The sequence below is a fragment of the Oryctolagus cuniculus genome, chromosome 2 (assembly GCF_964237555.1).
Source record: "Oryctolagus cuniculus chromosome 2, mOryCun1.1, whole genome shotgun sequence".
Classification (NCBI taxonomy): Eukaryota; Metazoa; Chordata; class Mammalia; order Lagomorpha; family Leporidae; genus Oryctolagus; species Oryctolagus cuniculus.
In genome coordinates, this window is record NC_091433.1 from 35,778,797 (window position 1) to 35,802,020 (window position 23,224).

Consider the following 23,224-nt stretch of genomic DNA (forward strand, 5'->3'; position numbering starts at 1 on the left):
CCCTCTTCCAGGCCAGCTCTCTGCTATGGCCAGGGAGTGCAGTGGAGGATGGCCCAAGTGCTTGGGCCCTGCACCCCATGGGAGACCAGGAAAAGCACCTGGCTCCTGGCTCCTGCCAGGATCAGCGCGGTGCGCCGGCTGCAGCGGCGGCCATTGGAGGGTGAACCAGCGGCAAAGGAAGACCTTTCTCTCTCTGTCTCTCTCTCTCACTGTCCACTCTGCCTGTCAAAAAAAAAAAAATAAAAAATAAAAAAAAAAAATAATGGATTAGTTTGTTCATTGACTCTTCCGATATTATGTTGGGGCCATTTCCCTTAAAGTGAAGAGAATTAAAGAACAAAGTACTGAAGAAATTCTTCCGAAGTCACAGAGCAGATCATTGAAGGATGCACCTCAAGATTCTTCTATTTAATCAAAGTAGACAATATGCCTCATCAGATTTTGTAATGTAATATTTTATTCTCTATTTTTTACCTTTCTCCAAGTCCTAAAATAACTTTCCTTCCAAAGAGGTGAAAGCATTATGGACAGAAGTATGAACTTGTGATATTTAAGAGAATAAAGTTGTTTATTAAAGCCAGAATGGAAAAGGGAAGCAAAAAGGCATTAAAATGAAGTTGAGGAGATACGGCAACAAGAGTCAAGCCTGATGATTTAATTTCTAAGAAGAGTTTGCAGTCTCCACCAGCAAGATTAATTTCCATTCTGCCCTTCCTTAACTTTCTGAGTACAGCATTGCCGCAGAAATGGTCGATTCGAAATGTTCATTACTATTTAAGCCAAGGTTTTTTTCTGTATTGCCACTGGAGGACAAACTTCCATGGAGAACTTTCTGAAATGAGCCAGTGAAACACAGTTTTAAAATACTGACAAACTTACGGTTTTGTAGCAACACACATTGTATGCTTTCCTAGAACTTTTACAGATGATTGCACACCATTTGTCCTCATCCAGGAAAGCAACTGGATTTATCTGGTGTTCTGGTTATCTGGAGTATGTCATGGTTTGCTCACAAAGCTTCTGTAAGCATTCATTTTTGAACACTGATAGAAAAATGTTTCTGCTACAAAAATTGTGATAACTTTTCCATTTCCTAGGTTTCTGTGATATCCAGGCAGCTGGGATCCATTTTTCGTGCTAGGAAAGAAGTTTTTTGTTTTATTTTTAGAGCTTCTTCTTTCGTCTCCTCCAAGAAGCTAGTACTAAACTTCATGTATTGCATGAAGACCAACAATGACCCTTTAACTTACTGTGTTTGAGTTATTCAGACATCTGGGTCTGCAGCCCATGCTTGACTTTAGCATCAAAGGTGAATGATTACAATTCCTAAACTTTCTTTTCTGTTAGGGATTGTATTAGTTTCTAAGGGCTGCCAAAATAATTTACCATAAACTGACAATTTAAACAGAAGGTTGTTATGCTCTCTTGGGTTCTGGAGGCTAAAAGTCCGAGATCCCCACCCAAGATCCAACCAAAAATGTTGCCAGGGGTGGTTCCTTCCAAGAGCTGTGAGCAAGAATCTCTTCCCTGACTGTCCGCTACCTGCTGGTGTTTGGTTTGCCCGCAGTCTCGTGTGGCTTGGTTTGTAGAAGTATTGACCTCAATCTCCACCTTCATCTTCACATGCCATTCTTCCTGTGTGCCTGTCTCTATGTACAAATTTCTGTTAAGCCACCAGTGTGTGGTACTTTCTTATCACAATCCTAGCAAATGATATGTAGGTTACGTGATCATTTCTATTAACCACAATGAGTTGTGTCAAAAAGAGTAAGTATTTGATTTTTTTAAGCAGGTCTTCCAGAAATTGTATGATTTAATACTTTAAATATGTACACATAGAGAATTTGAATGCAGACAAGAGATGTACACTTGGGCATAAACAGCAGGTTTTCAGAAGTCCAGAGAACACAGCCCTGGTGTAAGTGAGTGTTAAGAACAGGCATTCCTTTTGCTCACTCCCATCACGTCTTTAGAAATGCCCAATATGCTTTAACGAATTCATGCACTTCTCAGGAAATGCTGAAGGATGATTGCATAGGGCTGATACCACCATGCTTTTCCCAATCCCACCACCAAAGGCATGGATAGAGAATATGTTATTCTAGTTGAGTTGATCATAAAATTTATTAAAGAAGTGGATGAACACTTAGGTTTTTAGTCAATCTTAACTCAGGCCCCTCTCTAGGTCAATTAGAACAATCTGTTGGGTGAGACATTGGCCTTGGTGTTGGGAAAGTGTCTTCCTGTGATTGTAATATGCTGCTATTTTGAGGACTGCTACTTGAAACCGTGGCACTAGGATACAGCTGTCATGGTATCCAAGTGGCCGCGTGGAAGACCCATACTCGTTGGGATGCCAGAGCGTTTTGCTGTTTATTTATTTATTTATTTTTGACAGGCAGAGTGGACAGTGAGAGAGAGAGAGACAGAGAGAAAGGTCTTCTTTTGCCGTTGGTTCACCCTCCAATGGCCGCTGTGGCTGGCGCGCTGCGGCCGGAGCACCGCGCTGATCCGATGGCAGGAGCCAGGAGCCAGGTGCTTCTCCTGGTCTCCCATGGGGTGCAGGGCCCAAGCACTTGGGCCATCCTCCACTGCACTCCCTGGCCACAGCAGAGAGCTGGCCTGGAAGAGGGGCAACCAGGACAGAATCCGGCGCCCCAACCAGGACTAGAACCCGGTGTGCCGGCGCCGCTAGGCGGAGGATTAGCCTAGTGAGCCGCGGCGCCGGCCCTATGTTTTGCTGTTTATTAACAAACAGGTTATCTGCATGTCTCCTCAAAGACAGGCCAAGTTACTGCGGTTAAAGAGCCATCACATCTGGCTGAAGTGAGAAAGAAAGAAATGGATTTAATGCAAAGAGGATTGAGGCTAGCAAGAAACAGGCTTATTGGGTATAAAAGAAACTCCGCTCTTTCTGCGAGAGGGAAATGCATTCAGCCCAGGAAGACACCTTCTGTCAGAGGTCAAGGCAGTGATTTAAACTTTCAGTCTTTTACATTATGACTTGGTTGGAAGAGACAGAAATCCAACTCTAATCAGATTAAGCACAAAGGGAAATTTATTGGCTCATTCAACTCAGAAGAATGCTAAGGTATCTCACAGGAAGGAAGAAAAGGCTGCAGGAATTAGAGCTTTGAGAGTGGAAATGGTCTCACCATCCCAGAGATTTCTCTAACGCATCTCTCCATGTTGCAGAAAAGATGGCCTCCAGCAGCCACAGAGTGCCATCTTAAAATCTGCCATGGAAGCACAGCTGTCACATGCTATCCTTGGACTAGTCGTTACTGTCTGGGACAGAAGATGTTTTCATGGGCATGGCCACAGAGCATCTCCAGAAATGCATATCAGGTAAACAGTTCCCATAGGAAGTATCTGGGTAGACAAAAGTGACTGCTCTCCACTGCGTCTGTGAGAGTGAGTGAACTAATCACTGTTCTTTCCACCTTTAATAAAAGCATTTCTGTGGATGCGAATGTTTCCTAAATCAAGTAAAAGACTTAGGGAACTGTTAGGGGAAACCGAAAGGACAGAGGCACACTCTCTTGAATGTCAAAAGTGATAGTTGGATGATTTTATGCTTTGTTATCTGTCTTTTCTCGTTGGTGAAATGTAGGAGGATTGATCTGGACTTGTTTGTTCACGGACAGATACACCTGTGCAAACAGCAGCTTGACCGGCTTGCTACACACTCCACTCTGTAAAGCAAGTCATGTATTTTCCTTAACATGTGTGACAGTGGTTTTACTTAGGTTCCCTTCCCTTTAATGAAAGAGCCTAGTCTTTCATTTTTTTTTTCCAAGTGAGACTCCAGGCTTCTCAAGGAAAGTCATACACACATTTGGAAGGTGAGGATAGACCCCAGGGTATGGCCTCTGCCTTGGGAAGCCCACCCTTGAACCTGTGGGAGGCATGTGTTTTCAGCCTGCTGAAACTCTCATATGCTATCTGGATGTCTTAAAACACAGATCTGGTTTCAAATGTAAATTTGTTTTTAATGAACTAAGGTTGAGTGTTGTTTTTTCCTTAGAAACTTGTAAGCTGGGGCCACGCCGTGGCTCACTTGGTTAATACTCCGCCTGCGGTGCCAGCATCCAATATGGGCGTCAGGTTCTAGTCCCAGTTGCTCCTCTTCCAGTCCAGCTCTCTGCTGTGGCCTGGGAAGCCAGTGGAGGATGGCCTAGGTGCTCGGGCCCCTGCACCCGCATGGGAGACCAGGAGGAGGCACCTGGCTCCTGGCTTTGGATCTGTGTAGCTCCAGCCATGGCGGCCATTTGGGGGATGAACCAACGGAAGGAAGACCTTTATCTCTGTCCCTCTCTCTCACTGTCCAACTCTATCTGTCAAATAAATTAAAAAAAAAAAAAAAAAAAAAAGAAAAACTTGTAAGCTTGGTACATACCCCAGGGCTCATTTTTGCCAGTTAGGAGGATGACATGAGTATTGCTTCTCAATAAAAGTCAGGGTGGTGCAGTCTAGAATTATGAGGTTGTAGACAGTGTTAAGTACCCAGTATACAATGTCTGAGAAGGAGGAATGCACAGAGGTTAGGAGCATGGGCTCTGGAGCCAGTTGCTTGAGTGTTGTGTTGACTCCTTCTCATACCAGTTGTGTGTGTGTGTGTGTGTGAGTAAGTTGGTTTCCCCATATGTAAAATGGGGTAATCATATTGCCCACTTAACAGAAGTGTCCTGAGAGTTACAGGACTTCATACATGGCACATAGATATTGCCTAGACACACACAGAAAACACTTGGTAAAAATTGACTTTTACTGTCATCATCATCGTCATCAGAAAGAATGAAATTAAGTTCTCTGTGCATATCATCACCCCAAATGAACAACTTCTCAGCAGAGAAATCTGAAGCTTAGGCTACTCTGCTGGGTTCTCTTCAAGCCACGTGAAAAGATTAGATGTTGGAACTGGCATCCTTGGATGCCTTCTCCTTCCACCAGTATGTGCAAGGTCCTAGGCAAGTTGTGTAGCACTGGGCAGTTTAGGCGCACCATTGAATCCTGTTGTCCTCAGTTATGCAGCCAGGATGAGCACAGTCAACTTGGTCTTCTGGGTGGACAGATGGTTGCCAAACCTGAGGCTGGCAGCACAGGGAAGAAGAAGCAGCCAAGGATCCCTCAGGTGCACTCCAGCGTCTCCTCTCCACCACTGACAGTGTTTTGGTGAATGGGAGATGCCCTACAGACACTGTGACTCGTTGCATTTTTACTTCACCATTACAACTTTTAAAAATTATATATTTTTTTTTGAAAAAAAAATATTGGAAAGGCAGAGAGACAGAGCAAAATTTGCCATCTGCTGGTTCACTCCCCCAAATGCCCATAACAACTTGAACTAGGCTGGGTCATTCCAGGAGCCTGAAACTCAATCCGGATGACCCACAGGGGTGGCAGAGGTCCAAGTGCTTGAGCCTTTTCCGAGTGTGTATTAGCAGGAAGCCAGATTGCAAGTGAAGTAACCAGGACTTGAACCAGGCACTCTGATATGGGATATGGATGTCCCAAATGGTGTCCTAGCCATTCTGCCAAACGTCCACCCCAATGACTTGTTCTCCATTTAGTCCCTGTGTGGCTCTCAAGTTTTTGTTATTCTGAGTTTCAGAAAATAGCTCAATAACCAAAATTGATAGAATGAGGTACTTTTCAAAATTAGTCAAGTGATACAAAGTGCAGCTTTGCAGAGTGGTTCTGGCAATTCATCTTCACTGAACCATCCTGTAAGAGTGCATTGACAAAAGAGGATTTACGAAATTCACATTAGAACTCCTTTACTTTCTACACCCAAGAAAACCTTATTGTGTGTAAATTTCCTCTCTTCCTAAGCCAAGGCATCAAGATAAGTCAAGGCATGGATCATCATCAAATAATGTTACGTGGAGATATCCAAAGATTGACATTTTAAATTTATTATTACTCACATCAACAGCATAGTACTCCTTGGGTTATTTGATTAGGTCCCATGTAGATGGCCTCAGGTTTTAACCTTAACTATTTAATTTAAAGTTGGTTCAGTAGCTCATGTTTATGGATAAATGAGCAAAACAGTAAAGATCAAAAGCAAAAAATAAAATTACTGTGGAATTCAGTATTTCAGAAGCTGGAGCCGGGTAAATGTTAGTGAAGTGTGGCGTTCAGAACCAAAGGCCCCCACTGACGATAATGCGCCTAACAAGGAAATGAGATTGACACAGCAATTCTCTGTTTTTGTTGTCCCCTGAGGTTAGAGATTATGCAGTGCATGTTTCTGTTTTTAGCTTCTTTGGTAATTCCGATGGTGAGAGACTACACTCTGCATATTTGTCACGGTCGCACTTCTGTCAGGTGCTGGGGTCTTTGAGGTGGTGCAGGAAATTCTGTTCTCATCTGAGCACTGAGCTCCCTCCCTTCTCACCCCATTCAACCCTGGATGCCCAGGGCCCCCTTCCCAGGATTGATTTCTTTATTTATATTCAGTTGCCAGGGAATTCCACAGGGAAAACAAGAGTCTGTCTCACCAACAATTGCTGCTGTGAGAAATGTTGAAGTGGGGCCCAGTGATAAAATGTTTACATTCTTTCTGTGATGTTTCATTGTCATCCTGAGCTCAGCCTTTCAACCCCAATCAAAGGTAAATTAGGAACCAGAAACTGTGGAAGATCAGCATGACCTGAATGGAAGATAAACTAGTTAGGCTTCTTTTATGACAAGGGAATGTGGTTTTGGACCTGTTGCCTCTTTAATAATGGTTATTCTAGTTGAGTCCTTGGGTACAAGTGTTCCCAATGAGCACGTCTGTATTAGAGTTCTCTAGAGAAATGCAACATTTATATAACACACACACACACACACACACACACGTAGTATATATTTATAGGTAGAGATTTGTGATAAGGAATTTGCTCACAAAATGTGGACCTTGAGAAGCCTCATAAACTACTGCCTGTAAACTGGAGAGCCAGGAGAGATGGTAGTAGAGTGCCAATCTGAGTCCAAAGGATTGACAACCAAGAGAGCCAACGGTGTAAGTCCCAATTCCAAGTCCAAAGGCCTGCGTGCTAGCAGAGTTGATGGTATAGATTCTGGTTCGAGACCAGCGTCTCAGTTTGAAAACAGAGAGTGAATTCTTCCTCACTCCTCCTTTTTGGTCTGTGTTTTGGATGATGCCATCATAAGGAGGAGAGTTCAGTCTATCACATGTGAACCTCATCAAGAAACACCCGCACAGACACCATCACATCAGCTCAGACCAGTTTAAGGAGAAAAGGAACGCGCTGATTGATGTCACTGGGAATGATACGTGGGCAGCAGATCACTGTAGCCACTGGAACCAAGGACTGGGTGCTGGCAGGACTGTTTCCCTCTCCAACCCCTCCTTGTTCCTGCTTGGCTCAGTTTCTCTCTGAGAATCAACTTCATTTTCCCCTACTGCAGATTCACCCTGTCTACCACTATAGCCTCTCTCAGCTTCGATTTAGTACCCCAGCCAAAGAGTTCTTTCATACAGGGCTCGTATGTAAATCCCAGAGAGGAAACTGATCGACTTGACTTGGGCTTATGGCCAGCCACCAAGGGGTGGATAATGTGATTGCTTGACCTGGGTCCAGTGCTTATCACTGTATCCAGGAGCAGAGCGTGTGTTTCCAGAAGAAAGGGGAAGCAATGGTTATTATTGGAGTACAGGACAGTGCATCCCTTGGGTACCCAACAGCCATACACTGTCACAACAATGCATTCATTTATCACAACTTCCATGTTCAATCAAAATGCACTCACATGCTCCCTATAATGGAAACAACCTAATGTCACTTCCAAGGGTAGTATTTTCCTCTTGATCAACTTCAAGTATAGCTGTTTATGGTCTGTTCAACTTAATACTAATCATATTCAGAACACCCAGTAGATAATGGAGACAAAGAAAGATAAATGAAATTAAATTCCCATTTAAGGGGCCAGTGTTCTGGCATAGCAGGTAAAGCCGCCACCTGCATCCCATATGGGCACCAGTAGGAGTCCCAGCTGCTCCACTTCTGATTCAGCTTTCTGGCCTGGGAAAGCAGAAGAAGATGGTCCAAGTCCTTGGGCACCTGTACCTGCATGGGAGACCCGGAAGAAGCTCCTGGCTCCTGGCTTTGGATCAGCGCAGCTCTGGCTGGTGCGGCCAATTGGAGAGTGAACCAGCAAATGGAAGACTGACTCTCTCTCTCTCTCTTTCTCTTTGCCTCTCCTTCTCTCTCTGTATAACTCTGACTTTCAAATAAATAAATAAATCTTTTTAAAAAAATTCCCAGTTAAAAAAAAGGGAAAATGGAAAATAAAAATGTAGCGATCTGGGGCCAGCACTGTGGCACAGCAGATTAAAGCTCCTCAAGTCCCGGCTGTTCCACTTCTGATCCATCTGCTTGCTAATGCGCTTGAGAAAGCAGTAGAAGATGACCCAAGTCTATGGGCCCCTGCACCTGTGTGGGAGACCCAAAAGAAGCTCCTGGCTCCTGGCTTTAGATTAGCTCAGCTCCGGCCATTGCAGCCATTTGGGGAGTGAAGCAGCAGATGAATGACCTATCTCTCTCTCTCTACCTCTCTCTGTAACTGTCTTTCATAAAATATAAATCTTTAAAAAATTAATATGTTTTTTAAAATGTAGCAGTCACCAGTCCTTAGTAGGAAGTTCTTTACCTGACAGGGAAACCCCTCCAAAACTGGAGCCATTTGATTTGAAGTTGTTCTACTGGAAAATGTATAATGAAGCAGTGGGACAGTTACAGCACCTTTTCTTAAGGAGGTAGGAAGACATGCTGTGGCCACACACCCATGCCATACTCAGCAGAGTGTTTAGGAGTTGAGTGATATGCTCACCTCATATTCTAAAGCCCAAACTAGACTTCAGCCTACCAGTGATTCAGGAGCTACTTTCAGCATGTCCAGGCAGAGGTAGGTAGATGACAAAGCATTAGGTTTTCAGGGACTTTCTTCTTCAGGTGAACCATTTCTATTGGAAACCTGTCTACAAAGTAATACATCTTCCCTGCCTTTAAGAAACTATGAGGAATCTGTTCACTGTGGAAAAGGAAAAAAGCCAGATGAACAGTAACAAGGTATTGCCTGTCATACACCTGTCTCGAGCTGGTGACTGTCAACCCTTTGTCTTCCATTCTTCTTGCCCTTTTTCTTTAGTATTTGCATGACACAAAATGGAATTGTGTCATGCAACTTATCTAAAGCCTGCTTTTATCCTCTTGCCTTCCTAAAAGATGATAATGAATTTTCAGGGATGAGGGCAAGGAATTGCGTGTCTTGGTCACAGTGGAGTATTAGGCCCTCACTGTCTTGCTTATTCAGGATTGCAACCCAAGATCACAGAAATAGTGGTCCTAGCACAGCGTTCCAACCCCTTAGACTGCCCAAATCTCCCCTTTGTCCTCCTCCTCCTCACTGCTAACGTTTGAGCCTTGATTGTCGCTCCCCCTCTTCACGGAGGAACGACACAGGACCCTGCGCTGTTCTTTCGTCTGCTCGGCCCTTCCCGGGTTTGCTGCTGGTTCTTCCCGGGTTGGCTACCGACCCTTCCACCTCCGTGGAAGGGCGGTTCCCCCTGCCACTTTCCCCACTTCCGCGGGGGAGCAGCACACCGCCGGCCAGCTCTCTCGGGGGCTGCTCAGGTGTTCCTTCAGATAGATGTTCCTGGTGCATGTTGTCTCTCTCCTCCTTTATAGTCCTCTTCCACTAATCCCAGCTCTGCTACCCACACGCCGAGTACACTGCTCTCCTCCAATCAGGAGCAGGTCCTACAGTTTATTGGTTGAACTGGAGGCAACTGTGTAGAAGCTGTTTCCTCCTCTCCCAGCACCATATTGTGGGAGAGCAGATGCATAGAATAAGTCTTAATTCGAATAACAGTCTAGTCTGAGTTGCTCCCCACACTTGATGATAGAAACTGTCTTCTCATTCTTCTCTCTGTAATAGAGACCCTTGGAGTTTTCTGTTTGCAGTGTTGTGCAACGTTCTTCTTGGACATTCTGGTGATTTGTGGGGACCAGTGGGCTACCATATGAGAGTACTTCAAAAAATTCATGGAATAATTGAATTAAAAGACAAGTCTGGAGCAGGCATTTGGCCCAGTGGTGGAGACGTTACTTGAGACACTGGTGTTCTGTATCAGAGTGCCTGGGTTCCAGTCTTGGTTTCACTTCTCATTCTAGTTTCCTGCATACTCTGGGGGGGGCAGTAGGTGATGACTCAAGTACTTGGTTCCCTATCACCCACTTATAAGATCAGGATTGAGTTCCTGGCTTCTGACTTTGGCCTGGCACAGTGCCAGCCATTGTGGACATTTGGAGAATGAACCAGCAGATGGAAAATTTTATCTGTATTCCTGCCTGTCTTTGAAATAAACAAACAAACAAACACCAAATATATTTAAAGATTTTTTAATTTGAAAGGCAGGGTTCCAGAGAGAGGGAGAGACTCTGGGGGAGAGAGATCTTCCATCCACTGGTTCATCCCCCCAAATAACTACAGCAGCCAAAAGCCAGAAGCCAGGAGCTTCATTTGGGTTTCTCACATGGGCTCAGGAGCCCAAGCAGTTGGGCCATCTTCTGCTACTTTCCCAGGCACATTAGCAGGGAGCTGAATCAGAAGTGGAGCAGCTGGGACTCAAACCAGCAACCCTATGGGATGCTGGTGTTGCAGGCGGTGGCTTAACTCGCTATGCCATAACGCTACTCTCTCAACAACAGAAATTTTAAAAGATAAGCTTATTTTATTGCAAAAATATTTTGAAGCTAGTGCACAGTTTTTCATAGTACGTATTTTCAGTGAACGTTTTAAAAATCCTTTGTATATGGAATCATGACTGTCCTGGGATCTCTAGGGCCAAAGGTAACCAACAAGCAGCAGAGTCAGCACTGAAGTCCTGGTACATAGGGCACACTTCTCTCTAGGGGCAGCGATCTCTGTTTCTTTGATAAATAATGAATTTTAGGGTTTGGATCTGGTCCACTCCTTTTATCTTTTCCTTTCTTCTCTTCTATGACCCCATGCAGCTGCTTGTACCTACAAATTTCTGACTGGCCCCAAACTGAATTCCGAGCATGGCCCAGGATCTGTAGACTTGGACACATGTAAAACCTGGAGGGACAAGTCTTTATTCTATCCGGCACTACTCTGTGCATCTCTGTAGTACATTTAAAAAGACAGAAATGCTGTTTTATGTGTTTTTGCAAAATGACCTGTCAGCCTGGCTTTGAAAGTCTCAGTGGGAATGTTTAGTTGGTTGGTAGGTCAGAAATCTGGAAGCTGAAGTCTTAATCTTGTTTTGTGGCATAGAGGTCAGCTATATTCAGCCCCCTGAAGTGCTGCCACCAATGGTAAGTCAGGTCATGTCATTTCTCTGCTCAAATTCGCTGATGATTCCCCTCTCACTCAAGCCAAAGTCTACAGAATGTCTGCAGGATCCCTTATCTGGAATGCCTGCCTCCACCTCTCTGATTCCACCCTCCTGTGCTCTCCCCCTCCATTCACACCAGTCTGCCATTCAGGATTTTTGCACCTGCTATTCCCTCTGCCTCCAACTATCATCTGTTCAAAAATACGAAGTCCCTGCTTTAAGCTGCCCAGTGGAGAGAGCACAGTGTCACCTTCTCAGTGAGACCCTCCTGCCCTGCCTCCACACTCAAAAACCTCCTGACTTTCTCCATAGCCTTCTTCACTTTTCTCTTGTTTCTGCTGGCTTTATTTTCTACCTCTCCACATAGAAAGTAAACAGACTCGGTGGAAAGAGTTTTGCTCACTGTGCTCAGTATCCCCAGCACCTAGAACAGTGCCTGGCTCAGTAAATATTTGTCGCATGAATGAACTGAAGGCTACATGACTATCATCTAGAACCTTTCTCTTTATAAATCCAGATACCCACTTGTTAATGAAATAGGTGTCTTTTTGTAAGTTGGCCATGAAATAAAATCTATTTGTCACTTGCTGTTCAGTATGGACTTAAATGTACACTTCTATGGGAGAAAAATCCCCAGGAGTTTAAACAAGGATTTGGAAAACTCCTAAGCCTATGACATTCAGGGCATCATCATCACCCTGTGTTGGTTCCCTGCCTTGGCCTTCACCTGTCATTTGTATGCCTATGTGACTCTTGCAGCCCATGGTGACAATTCTAATGCCATCTCCGTCTCCAAGGAGGGAGGGCTCTTTCTTTTTTTTTTTTAAGACTTATTTATTTGAAAGGCAGAGTTTTACAGAGAGGGAGGGAGGGGAGAAGGGAAAGAGAGAGAGTCTCCATCCACTGGCTCACTTCCCAAATGGCTTGTCTGAAACGAGGAGCCAGGAGCTTCCTCTGGGTCTCCAACATGGGTGACAGTGGCCTACAGACTTGGGCCACCTTCTGCTGCTTCTCCCAGGCAATTAACAGGGAGCTTAATCAGAAGTGGAGCAGCTGGGATTTGAACCAGCGCCCACATGGGATGCAGGTGTCGCCAGCAGTGGCTTTACCTGCTACACCAGGGTGCCAGCTCTGGGAGGGCTTTTTACAAAGAATGATCAGAATTTCCTTAACTAAATACTCATAATGTTCTGAATAAAAGCGATCAGAGGTGGTCCAGCACACCACCTTACAAATACAAATGGGGTCACAGCACAAGAAATTCGGATTTCCTGTTCTCACCTGCACTTGCTATGAGGCGCCTCATGCCCTGAAAATACCTCACCCAACAGATATATCTTGAAGTCCTTAAAGGTGAGCCCCATAACTTGGATGAGAGCTCTAGACCCCTTTTGGTGTTTGCCATTGTTTCTTTTCTTCTGCCTTAGCTCTTAGTTGACTCCCAGTGTGACAAATTCCACTTGCAGGCTCTTGGCATGGTCGATGATGGTGGTAGCCACTAGGAGCTTGCCAAGGGTGCTGCCTCAGGATGCTTCTAAAGCTGCCAGTTCTGCAGATGCCCGGAGGTTTTGATCTCTGAAAGATGGAGGAATGACCCTGTGCTGAGGGTATTGCTGCGTTTGGTCCTCTTGGCATTGGGAAGTGCTGCCTGAGTTTTTTGTTTATTTTCTTAGCTTTATAACTTGATTTGACAATTGGCAGTTATTATCCATATTGACACTCTGGAGTTTTGAAAGTACTTAGGTAACCAAAGTATAGAGCTTGTTTGGTAAATCTTTGTCCTCATTATGTTTTCTGGACAACCAAACACACACACACACACACACACACACACACACACAGTATAGGCTGTTCCTTTTTCCTGGGAGTCAGACAGCTTTGTTGAACCCAATATCAGTGCACACACCTGGAATCCCCATCCCCTTCATGGGAAATTTCCAGATCTCTTTAAGTTCCCAGGGGACACGCTTCTTAAAGCCCACTCCATAGATGCAGTTGTGAATATTGATGGCATACTCTTGGCAGAGCAACCCTTCCTCTCATCACCCTTCTTTGTAGGAACCATCCTGAGGGGCCTAAGTTAGAAATGAAGTTCAACAACCTTAAGGTCATGTTTTGATCAGAACTGAAGCCCAAGAATCCAGGATGTCCTGACCCTTAGGTGTCCCTACAAGAATTTGAATTGTTCCATGAAGACTGAGAAAGTGATCCACTTCTTGATCTGAATGTCACTCCTTTTTTATTGTGTAGGGGAACCTGCTAGCCTTGTAAGTCTGAGTATAAATGCTCACATCAACACAGTTCAGGTTGTGTTCCATTAGTCTGTTCCTTCATCTGAGTACTAATGTCATTCTAGCTGGTGGAGATACAACAGCAAGCAATGGAACGTGACTCCTGCCCAACCTGGAACTCACCTGAATCTAGTAGGGGTGTCAGGTAAATGTACATTGATAGCACATGAACTAAGATCATTGAAAATTTAGGTCTTCTGAGACCATGTGGGCTGGGCATAGTGGGACAGCCTTACAGGGTGTGGGAGAGGAGTCAGGGACAGCCTCCCTGAGCCACTGACAGCTGAGACCCAAAAGTTGGGTAAGAGTTATTTAGGCTAAAGAAAAGAAGCATGTTCCAGGCAGAGGAAACAAAGTTTCCTTGAGATCATGAATCATATATTCTGTGTCATACATTAACATATCAGTAGCAACATGGCAGATTCCAGAATGTTAACTTTATTTATTTTTTTTTTATTTTTTTTATTTTTTTTATTTTTTTTTTGATAGGCAGAGTGGACAGTGAGAGAGAGAGACAGAGAGAGAAAGGTCTTCCTTTGCCGTTGGTTCACCCTCCAATGGCCGCCGCTGCAGCCGGCGCACCGCGCTGATCCGATGGCAGGAGCCAGGATCCAGGTGCTTTTCCTGGTCTCCCATGGGGTGCAGGGCCCAAGCACCTGGGCCATCCTCCACTGCACTCCCTGGCCATAGCAGAGAGCTGGCCTGGAAGAGGGGCAACCGGGACAGAATCCGGTGCCCCGACCGGGACTAGAACCCGGTGTGCCGGCGCCGCAAGGTGGAGGATTAGCCTATTGAGCCACGGCGCCGGCTCCAGAATGTTAACTTTAAACATGGGTTGTATTAATGTCCATAATAACCCATTATTACTCCATGCCTCGAGACCTTCTTCCTTCTCTGGTAAATCTGTATTAGTGAATGTTAAAAGCAATGCTAGGGTTCTATGGATGAGCAGTTTTGGGGGTCTAGTTTTGTTCTGTTGACTTAAATCATTTCTAGAATCTAGTTCTTTGCTTAATCTGTGGAGTTCGGTGACCTCTGGGTGTTTTTTTCAGAGTGGTTCTTGGTTTTGTGCTTTGGTAGGCTGGATTAGCACACGGAAAGCCCCTAACTGTATATGTAAGGGAAATCCCTGGTGCCTGAGGTGCAGATGCAGGAAAACAGAAAAGCAGGCAAACATTTCAAGACAGAGGCTCTGGATGTCAGATCTGGGGGTGCAGCTCAATGATAAGCACAATCTGTGTGCCCTGTTCATGGCTGTAAACTCTTCCTGGGAACTGACCTGCTGTAGTTCATTCATGCTGCTGTAACAAAACACTAAATGGTGTGACTTAGAAACAATGAATATGTATTTCTTGCAGTTCTGGAAGCTGGGAAGGCCAAGATAAAGGTGCCAGCAGATTTAATGTCTGGTGAAGGGTTACTTTCTGGTTCATAAACAGTGCCCTGTCCAAGTGTCTTTACATGGTGGGAGGAGCTAGCTAGGTCTCTGGGGTCTCTTATGTACAGACACTAATCTCACTCATGGTGCAAAGCCTTCATGATGCAATCAGCTCCCCAAGGCCCCATCTCCCCATACCATTACCTTGGGGACTACATTTAACATATGAATTTGAGGAGGAGGGAACACACCATTAAGACTTTACGATGACATGATCCTTTTTTGTAGAGGGTTGGGTAGAAGCATGAAACTTGGAATGCTTTTTGTATGTATCTTTTGATTTATCAGCTTTTTCTTTTTTAAAATATTTATTTATTTGAAAGGTAGAGTTACATAGGCAGAGGCAGAGAGGGAGAGAGATCTTCCATCTGCTGGTTCACTCCCCAAATGGCTGCAACAGCCAGAGGTGGGCAGATCCAAAGCCAGGAGCCAGGAGATCCAAAGCCAGGTCTCCCACACAGGTGCAGGGGCCAAGCACTTGGGCCAACTTCTAGTGCTTTCCCAGGCCACAACAGAGAGCTGAATCAGAAGTGGAGCAGCCAGGACTTGAACCTATGACCACATGGTAAGCTGGCACTGCAGGCTGTGGCTTTACCTGCTATGCCACAGCCTTGGCCTTGCTAGTAGCTTTTTCATACGTCATGGGTTACAACTTTGTGGATGCTGGCAGACACATCCAGCAGTAACCTTTATCTCTGTCATTCTTGTGTCCTCTTAGATGGCCCATGAACTTTGTGATTAAAAAACAATCTTGGCTGGCGCTGTGACTCACTAGGATAATCCTCCGCCTGCGGCGCCCGCACCCCGGGTTTTAGTCCTGGTTGGGGCGCCGGATCCTGTCCCGGTTGCTCCTCTTCCAGGCCAGCTCTCTGCTGTGGCCCGGGAAGGCAGTGGAGGATGGCCCAAGTGCTTGGGCCCTGCACCCACATGGGGAGACCAGGAGAAGCACCTGGCTCCTGCCTTCGGATCAGCGCGGTGCGCCAGCCGCAGTGCACCGGCCACAGCAGCCATTTAGGGGGTGAACCAATGGAAAAAAGGAAGACCTTTTTTTTTTTTTTTTTTTTTTTTTTTTTTTTTTTTTTTTTGAGACAGAGTGGACAGTGAGAGAGAGAGACAGAGACAGAGAGAAAGGTCTTCCTTTGCTGTTGGTTCACCCTCCAATGGCTGCCGCGGCCGGCGCACTGTGGCCGGCGCATCGTGCTGATCCGAAGCCAGGAGCCAGGTGCTTCTCCTGGTCTCCCATGGGGTGCAGGGCCCAAGCACTTGGGCCATCCTCCACTGCACTCCCGGGCCACAGCAGAGAGCTGGACTGGAAGGGGGGCAACCGGGACAGGATCCGGTGCCCCGACCGGGACTAGAACCCGGTGTGCCGGCGCCGCAGGAGGAGGATTAACTTATTGAGCCACGGTGCCAGCCAAAAGGAAGACCTTTCTCTGTCTCTGTCTCTCTCTCTCTCACTGTCCACTCTGCCTGTCAAAAAAATATAATAATCTAGGGGCAGGCATTTGGTGCAGTGGTTATAACAGATGCCACTTGTGACGCCTGCATCCCCTATTGGACGTTAGCTTGGGTTTGAATCCTGGCTCTGCCTCCGGTTCCAGCCTCCTGCTCATGTACACCCTGGGAGGCTGTAGGTGGTGGCTCAAGTACTTGAGTCCCTGCCATCCATGTGGAAGACCAGACTGTGGTCTGGTCTCCTGGCTTGGCGTGGCCCAGCTCCAGTTGTCGCAGGGATCTGAGGAGTGAACCAGTGGATAGAAGATGGATCTCTCTCTCTCTCACTCTCTCTCTCTCTCTCTCTCTCTCTCTGCCTTTAAAATACAAATAAATACATAATTTTTTAAAAACTCGCTCTGATTTATATTTTAGTCAAGACATCTCAGGGGCGGCTGTCACAGGAAGGGTCCAGACTTCCCCCGTCCCTTCAATCTGGGCACCTTTGCTTGGATCTATTTTACACACTATGTTTTCTAGGTAGATTTCTCTTTTTCTAAAGAAAAGTTTCCATTGCTTAAGAAACTTTTAAAGATGACTGTTTTATATTACTTGTGAAATTTATAAAAATAGATGGGAACTGAAGACATTAAAAAATGAAAGGGATAGGAAATGAATATCTTATAAATTTTATTCCATTGAGGAAAAGATGGAAACCACTGTGGGGCAGATGGTGGTTAAGCCAGCTGCATTGTTCTTTTGTATTAACCTCAAAGGAAAAGGGCAAACTTGAAGGCAAAGATTACATGGGGAATTTGTAATACTTTGCACTTGTATGGGGCCAGAAGTCTGTTCAAAGGGCGGTATATTGTTCACCCGTCTTTAGGAATTTGTTGCGTAGTCAGGGCAGGGGTTACCTATACAATTTGAAACAGGTCTAAAAATGTAGATTACAAATGGAACTTACTTTGGCTTCTTTCTCTTTATGTTAAATTGGTGAATGGGGAAAAAAACCTAGTGTTTGAACTTTAAAGAATTTATTTTGTAAGACGTTCTCATGACTTTTTAAATTTCCTTTCCTGAAGGGGCACTGCCATATTGAGTTGTTGCCTGATGTTTATTGAGTGACAACAGTGCCAGGCCCTTTGTTTAAGTATGTGTTATTTAAATAGGACTTGTTTTAAAAGACATGTCTGTGGCAAGGATTGGCAGCTGCTCGGGATGACCACAGCCCATATCAGAGGGAGTGCTAGTGTAAGTTCCACTTGCCCTGCTTCCCATCCAGCTTCTTGCTAATGCATCCTAGGAAGCGGCAGATAATGGCCTAAGCACATGGGCCCCTGCCACTCATGTGGGAGACCCAGATGGAATTCCTGGCTCCGCCTTAGGCCTAGACCATCCTCAGGGCCTATGGGGAGTGAACCAGCAGATGGAAGACCTCAGTCTCTCTCTTTTTCTCTCTCTCTCCCTCTCTCCTCATTTCTCTGTCACTCTGTCTTTCAAATAAATCTTCAATGAAAAAAAAAAAAACTCTAAAACCTCAGTAAAAGGATGTTATTATTTGTAGGAAATCTACCTCCTGCTGGCAACCATAGTGAACATTTTGCCTGTGTTCAGCTTTTCAAACCTGGCATTGTTTCACCCATTTCATCATCTGGGAAACAGAACCACGGAAAGTAAAGCAGTTGACTCAGCATCCTGAAGCAAGAAAGTAGAGCTGAGCATCAGAGCTACATCTGTCAGCTACCAGGTCTGTTCCCTACCTGGGGTCCTTAATATAATTAACTGGGTTATCTGAGAACGAAGCAGAGGAAGAGAGAGAGCGAGCATGAGTGAACGCACTCCCCGTGCCTGCAACAAGATGAAGCTGAGCGCCTGGAACCCAACCCAGATCCTACACTGGGGTGGCAGGAGCCCGATTACTTAAGCCATCATCTGCTTCCCAGAGGCTGTGTCAACAGGAGGCTGGAATCAGGAGCCAGAGCCTGGAATCAAACCCAGGTATTCTGAATTGGGAAGTCCCTGCGAGGCCAGATGCCCACCCACAAGGCCTGCTCTTTGGGTGCTGCAGGGAGCCATCTCTGAGGAAGGAAAGGTGGTTTATCTGGAATGAGGTAGCAGGAAATCTAGATCTAGGTGGAAAAGAGAAATTTCACATGCTGCCCCCCTACTGCAGCATTCTAAGGTACTCAGAAATTGGAATCAAAACAGAGTTTAGTGCAAAAAAGTTTTGAAATCCATGCATATGACAGATCCTCACAAAGTTCATGGAAAGTGAGTATTATGAGAAAATTATGTATGGATTTCACAAATGTTTCTGCAGAATAAACTTATCTTTTAATTCCATGTTACCACAAACTTTTTGAAACTCTCTCATATCTACTTGTCCTTCATTTGGTGACCACATAGGAACTGTTGCTAATGCTCTGAATTATGGCACTTATTAGCATTTTTAAACAAGAGATCTTTTAAAAACATTTTTAGTTTTATTTGAAAGGCAGAGTTACACACAAAGGAAGAGAGAGGTCTTCCATCTGCTGATTCACTTTGCAAATGCCTGCAATGGCCTGGCCCAACCCCGTCCAAAGTCATAAACCTGGAACTCCATCTGGGTTTCTTACATGGGAGGCAGGGGCCCAAACACTCAGGCCATCTTTTGCTGTTTTCCAGGCCGTTAGCAAGGAACTGGATCAGAAGTGGAGCACTTGGTGTTCATATGAGATACTGGCATCACAGGCAGCAGCTTAATACACTGCACTCCAAAGCTGTCCCCACTTATCAGCATTTTTTGTGTTCCTTTAGGGATAAATTTACTGCTTGAAATATGTTTTAAAAAAATTACATAGTAAGGGTTGGGCATATGGAGTGGTGGTTAAGACATTGCTAAGGCTCTCACATCCCATGTTGGATTGCCTGTGTTGGAATCTTTCCTTGGTTTTCAGTCCTCACCCAAGCTGAAGTAATTGAGTCCCTCCCACCCATGTGGGAGACCTGTACTAGTAGACTGCTTCCTGCAATTGGTGAGTGAACCAGCAGATGAAGATCTCTTTTCTGCCTTTCAAATAAATAAATTAAAAAAAATTTTACAAGTACATAGTAAAACTGCAGAACTTTGCTATCCATAAAATAATGTGAATAGTACTTGTCAGCAAAGTACATCTTGTAGGCCCAGCACTGTGGCACAGTGGGTAAAGCCGCTGCCTGCAACGTTGGCATCCCGTATGGGTGTGGATTCATCTAGGCTGCTTCACTTTCAATCCAGCTCCCTGGTAATAGCCTGTAAAAAGCGGGGGAAGACTGCTGAAGTGTTTGGGCCCCTGACACCCACATAGAATTCCTGGAAGAAACACCTGGCTCCTGGCTTCAGCTTGGCTGAGCCCTGGCTGTTGTGGCCATTTGGGGAGTGAATAAATGAATGGAGGATCTCTCTCTCTATCTCTCCGCCTCTCTGTAATTCTTTCAAATAAATAAATAAATCTAAAAAAAAGACATTACGATAGCTTTGTTAAGTCTTTTTCCTTTTCAAAAAATAGAGGAATCTAGGAATATTGATACTTGAGATGTTCTGTGTTCTAATACATTTATTTCATAGTTCTGAAAATATGAAAGCTTTGTCTCTATTCTCTGGTCCTTAACATATAAAAGATTTGAAACTGATTAAAATTTGGATAGTGATGTTGAAGGCACCGACATGACTTAGTGACGGTACTCAGGACACAGTGTGTAGGTAAACGTTAGTGGAACCTGAACTTCCTCAGCTGGAGAAAATTGGTCTGAGGAGTTACCAGTACAGCTCTACCACCAGCTTGCCTTCATTGTCCCACCTCTGCCCCTGCCCCTGCCTCTGCCTCTGTCTCTCTCTTGGTGGCCCTCCTTTCATCTCAGAATAGAGGTAAGTGGGCATCCAACAAAATTATAAAGAAAAATAGAGTCTGAGCCCAGCAGATTTTTAAAACATATTGTCAGCTTACAAATATTAAAACAGGATAGGAAAATAGGTAACAGATGATAAATCAGACTGGAAGGTCAAGAAATAAAGTAAAGGAAAACAGATTGTTAAGTAGTTGTTTGTATTTTCAGAAATAATTTTCTAATTCCTTAGGAAAAAAAAGGATTCCAAAATATTTCCTCACAGCTTGCCTCAAAATAAATTCTATGTGAAGTAAGATTTTTAAATTTTTTTATTTCTTAAAATTTTATTTATTTATTTGAAAGACACAGAGATAGAAGGAGAGGCAGAGAGAGAGAGAGAGAGAGAGAGGTCTTCCATCCACTGGTTGACTCCCCAGTTGGCCACCACGGCTGGAGCTGCGCCAGTCCAGAGCCAGGAGCCAGAAGCCTCCTCCAGGTCTCCCACACGGGTGCAGGGACCCAAGGACTTGAGCTATCTTCTAGTGCTTTCCCAGACCATAGTAGAGAGCTGGAGAGGAAGTGGGGCAGCCAGGACTCAAACCATATGGGATGCTGGCACTGCAGACAGTGACCCAACTTGCTATGCCACAGCGCCAGCCCAGTGAAGTAAGATTTTAATGAGAAAATAAAAACTCCATAAAATTTTAGAATGAAGTAATTATTTTAGGATGGTAAGGGACTCAAAGCAAAACTCTAAGAATTGATTGGTTTATTAAATTTTAATTAAGAGCTTCTATCTGGTTAAATATGTACAATTGAAAAGTTTATAAACTTAGACTAAAAATCTGTGATTATATGGAGTTAATGTGTTTATTATATAGAGATGTTTAAAATAGAAATGTGGGGGCTGGTGCTGTGGTGTAGCAGGTAAAGCTGCTGCCTGTAGTGCTGGCATCCCATATGGGCGCCAGTTTGAGTCCTGGCTGCCCTACTTCCTCTCCAGCTCTCTGCTATGGCCTAGGAAAGCACTAGAAGATGGCCCAAGTCCTTGGGCCCCTGCACCCATGTGGGAGACCCAGAAGAAGCTCCTGCTCCTGGCTTCAGATTGGCCCAGCTCCAGCTGTTGTGGCCATTTTGGGAATGAACCAGAGAATGGAAGACGTCTCTCTCTCTCTGCCTCTGCCTCTCTATAACGCTGCCTTTCAAATAAATAAATAAATAAATCTTTAAACAAAAATAGAAATGTGGATGTTGTGATATAGCAGGTCAAACTGTTGCTTGGGGCACTTGCATCCTATATCATATGCCTTTTGATCCAGTTTCCTGCCAATGTACCTGGGAAAGCAGTGGATGGTTGCCCAAATACTTGGGCCCCTGCACCCATGTGAGAGATCCCAATGGAGTTCTTGGCTCCTGGCTTTGGATTGGCACATTGCAGGTTGTTGAAGACATTTGAGGAATGAACCAGTGGATGAGTGATTGTTTCTCTTTCTCTGTGTGCCACTCTGCCTTTCAAATAAATAAATAAATATTTTTTGAAAAATGTCAAAACAATATCATAATTTGAGTTCATCAACAAGAAGTTCACTAAGGAAATATAAGTGCTTGGTCATTTGTTTACATTTAGAGTAGGCATTGTGGCACAGAGGGTTAAGCCACTGCTTGGGACACCCACGTCCTGTGTTGGAGTGCCAGTTCAAGTCCTGGCTACTCTGTGCTTCTGATACAGCTTCCTGCTAGTGTGCTTGGGAGACAGTAGATAATTGCCCAAGTACTTGGGTTCCTGCCACCCACTTTGGGAGACTTGGATAGAATTCTTGGTTCCTGGCTTTGGCCTGGCCCAGCCTGGGCTGTTGTGGGCATTTGGGGAGTCAACCAACAAATGGAAGATCTCTCTGCATCTCTCCCTTTCTGTCACTCTGCTTTTCAAAATAAATAAGTAAATGCCTTAACAGAATAAAAAATGCCTTTAACATCATAAGTAATGAAATATATGCAAGAGAAACAAAGAAATTCCTTTTTTTTTGCATGTGTGACTTTCAGAGATTGTAAAGCATAGTATCTATGTTGTGGAGGGCATATTGGGAGTTGACACTATGGATGAGAGAGTTGTACTTTTTGGGTGAAAACTTTGGCGCTGTATAACAGATGCTAATTTTGTTTATAGTTTTTGATCAAGTAGATTCACTTAAAATATTTATCCTAAGGAAATAATTGGAAATAGGTACAAAAATTTTTATGTAGAAATAGATTATGACATTAAGAATCATAAATACTTAATGCTAAGTTACTCATAATAAAATTATAATTAATGATTATTTTGATTAATAAAATATGTATCAATTATATCTCAATAAAGTTATTAAAATATATACATAAATATATAACATTCACACATGGATATTGGAAGAAGATACATCAAGTTGTTAATAGTAGTTATCTGTGGCATTATAAAAATTATTATTTCTATTTTTTTTTGACAGGCAGAGTTGGACCGTGAGAGAGAGAGACAGAGAGAAAGGTCTTCCTTCCATTGGTTCACCCCCCAAATGGCCACTATGGCCATCACGCTGCACGGATCTGAAGCCAGGAGCCAGGTGCTCCCTCCTGGTCTCCCACGCAGGTACAGGGCCCAAGCACTTGGGCCATCCTCCACTGCCTTCCCGGGCCACAGCAGAGAGCTGGACTGGAAGAGGAGCAACCAGGACAGAACCGGCGCCCCAACTGGCACTAGAACCTGGAGTGCTGGTGCCGCAGGCGGAGGATTAGCCTACAGAGCCGTGGCGCCGGACTATTTCTATTTTTTTTTTTGAAAGTTTTGTTTTATTTATTTGA

General features: G+C 44.5%; 1 long non-coding RNA gene across 1 annotated transcript; it reads left to right on the forward strand.

Annotated features, from left to right (window-relative positions):
* Nucleotides 1-264: 264 nt before the first annotated feature.
* Nucleotides 265-19,952, forward strand: LOC127486889 (uncharacterized). The gene is made up of 3 exons (XR_007913449.2): nucleotides 265-749; nucleotides 3,196-3,348; nucleotides 18,105-19,952. It is a non-coding gene; the product is annotated as an uncharacterized lncRNA (long non-coding RNA).
* Nucleotides 19,953-23,224: the final 3,272 nt, after the last annotated feature.